At 40.4% G+C, this 2924-nt stretch overlaps 1 non-coding gene across 1 annotated transcript; it reads left to right on the top strand.

The window, feature by feature from the left end:
- The first annotated feature begins 1070 nt into the window (after positions 1-1070).
- TRNAF-GAA (transfer RNA phenylalanine (anticodon GAA)) lies at positions 1071-1143 on the top strand. The gene has a single exon. It is a non-coding gene; the product is annotated as a tRNA-Phe (tRNA).
- The last annotated feature ends 1781 nt before the right edge of the window (positions 1144-2924 follow it).

The raw sequence follows: 2924 nt of genomic DNA, 5'->3' as shown, positions 1-2924 counted from the left end.
CAAGTGAGAATTTCACAATTTTGCTGAAAATTTGCCTTTATTATGGAACATGGATGGGATTCATCTCCTTCAGCTTCAAATATCTTCAGTGTAGGTGTCTCCAGCTGTGCTCGTCACTGTAGGATTCTTTGTAGTCAGCTGAGAGAACAGGCATGAATGAATAAGTACAATTCCCATGACCTATTTCAGAAGTTTAAATTCAGACCCCACAAGCATCCTTTTAATCTTTTCATAGACCAGAAGGGTGTTCCAGATGGAAATGTCAAAATTTATTCATATAAACTGCACTGTAGGTGAATTGAAATGATATAGTGGAACATGAAAACTGGCACTGTGAGGTGCATTGTGTTACCATTTGTAATGTCCTACAAAGAAAATGAATTTGAACTAATCCTACCAAGATTCAGGTTCAGAGAGAAGATATCAAAGCAAGGTAAGAGAAAGACATTTTTTAAATAAACTAAAAGGAGGAGTTTAAAACTAAGACGAAAAACAAGCAAACAAAAACATCTGAAATACTAGAATACTATGATTCTATTGCTCTGAAAGGATAAAGGGCTTAAGTAACTTTAATTAATGAGTCCTTACGAGTTTTATTTTGTGTAAATTCTGCATAGGATAAGAAGCATGAATTCAGAACTTTAATTTTTGCAAAATTAATTTCTTCCAAATGTAAACTATTTTCTTTCTTATTTCAGCAAGGCCTCATGCAAACATATCAGTTCTCCTGTGTTTTTTGTTTGTTTGTTTTGTTTTGTTTTGTTTTGTTTTCTGTAGTAAATTAAAACCTATTAATTTTAAGTCTTCAACTGATGTCTCGGGGAGTCATGTTTATGCTGATGGTGGTGTTTAGAGAATTATCTGCAAGTTAGTGTCTGCAGACTTTTATCGGATCCACTTGCTGCAGACTTCATATCACTGATTTCAGTGGGGTACAGTGTTTTCCCCCCTGCAGTGTTCAATCTAATAACAGCAAAAGAGCCAAATGTCCACAAAATGAGTCTGAATGATAAAGGGCTGAAAGAGACATATGTTCCATCAGTTACTGAGAAAATCCATGCTTAGCAAGGGCTGAAGTAGCTCAGCTGGGAGAGCGTTAGACTGAAGATCTAAAGGTCCCTGGTTCAACCCCGGGCTTCAGCAAAGTTTTATGGAAGATTTTAGAGTTTCAGTTTTGGCCTTGTCACTAATGGAGAGAAATGGACATATTCTGGCCAGTAAGAGGACCTGGAGCTTTTGTGGAGGGGCTGAGAGGTCTGAGAGAAGGAGATCTTATCTGCATCCATAGATACCTGATGGGTGGGTGCAGTGAGGATGGAACCATAGTCTTGTCTATGTTTCCCAATGTTTGGACAACAGGCAGCAGGCCTAAACTGTGGAAGATAGGAGGCTCCCTTTGGGCATCAGTAAGCCCTATGTGGATGACTGAGCACTGACACAGATTGCCCAGAGAGTCAGTAGAGTCCTCCTTGGAGATAGGTAAAATCCATGTGGATATGGTCCTGATCAGCTTGCTGTAGGTGCCTGTACCTGAGCAGGAGTGTTGGACAGGATCTTTTCTAGCAGTACCTTTTAACCTCAGCCATTCTGTGATTCTGTCTTCTTCAGAGCTTCTGTCAAAATTTGTAACAAAATGTGGGCTGATAATTATATTGATTTTTGTGTGTTTTTGCATATATGTTCCTTACACTGGTGTTGAATGACATGTCATCCTGGCTCAAATCTGCAGACTTCCTCCTTCTCCAGATGATGACATTGCCTTTGTATTGCATAGAAGTGCTCAAAGACTCCAGAATTTTGGTCTTTCACACTCCATTGCTTTTGAAACAGCACAATGTACTTGGTAGCATCATTTTCACATCTTTTTTCCTCTCCTGCTCCTTGCACCAGTGCAGGCGAAAGCTGTGCTGTTTTGATTACTCCTGGGGCCCCCCAATACAGGACTACTGAGACTACTATTACAACTATTAAGTTTAGTATTGGGGGCCCCCAATACAAGAAAGACAAGGAGCTGTTGGGAAAGGTCCAGGGGAGGACCACAAAGATGATCAGAGGGCTGGAGTACCTCCCCTACGAAGACAGACTAAGGGAGCTGGGTTTGTTCACCCTGGAGAAGAGAATGCTGTGGGGTGACCTCATTGCAGCCATCCTAAGGGGAACCTATAAACAGGAGGGGAGCCAACTCTTTACGAGTGTAGATAATGGCAGAACATGTGGAAATGGTTTTAAGTTGAAGGAGGGAAGATATAGATTGGATAACAGGGGAAGTTCTTTACCAAGAGAGTGGTGAGGTGCCGGAACAGGCTGCCCAGAGAGGTTGTAGATGCCTTGTCCCTGGAGGTGTTCAAGGTCAGGTTGGGAGAAGTCCTGGCAGGCTGGTCTAGTATTAAATGCGGAGGCTGGTGGCCCTGCTTGTGGCGGAGGGCTTGGAACTTCATGATCCTTGAGGCCCCTAATAATCCAAGCCATTCTATGATTCTATGACACTCTAAACTTATTATTCCACAAACTGAGTCAAATTGTGTCTACTGGTGGAAAAGATCTCTTTTCATGTATGCAAGCCGTTCATTCTGTTTACTGAACAAAGCCACAGACATTTAACAGTGTAAACACTGAAAAATTGTGGAGTTTCTTATAGTACAGATGCATGAATGAGCTTGAAAGTCAAATATCCAAGCTTCAGAGGTACCAGGGGATAAATTTGACTGAGAATTACATTAATGACTTTTGTTGTCTACATAATTATTAATGATCTGTAATTGTTTCTATTTTCATTATTTAGAAAAACTCTGCATGGATTCTTGGTGCTACTAACAAACAGATTATGGAATACAAATTGAATACAGATTCTGGTTGTGTCTAAAAGTATATAATGATCCATAGCATAATACGTATGTCATCCATAATGCTGACCTATAACATCA

Source organism: Excalfactoria chinensis, chromosome 2, assembly GCF_039878825.1.
Source record: "Excalfactoria chinensis isolate bCotChi1 chromosome 2, bCotChi1.hap2, whole genome shotgun sequence".
NCBI lineage: Eukaryota > Metazoa > Chordata > Aves > Galliformes > Phasianidae > Excalfactoria > Excalfactoria chinensis.
This window is presented reverse-complemented; position numbering and strand designations above follow the sequence as displayed.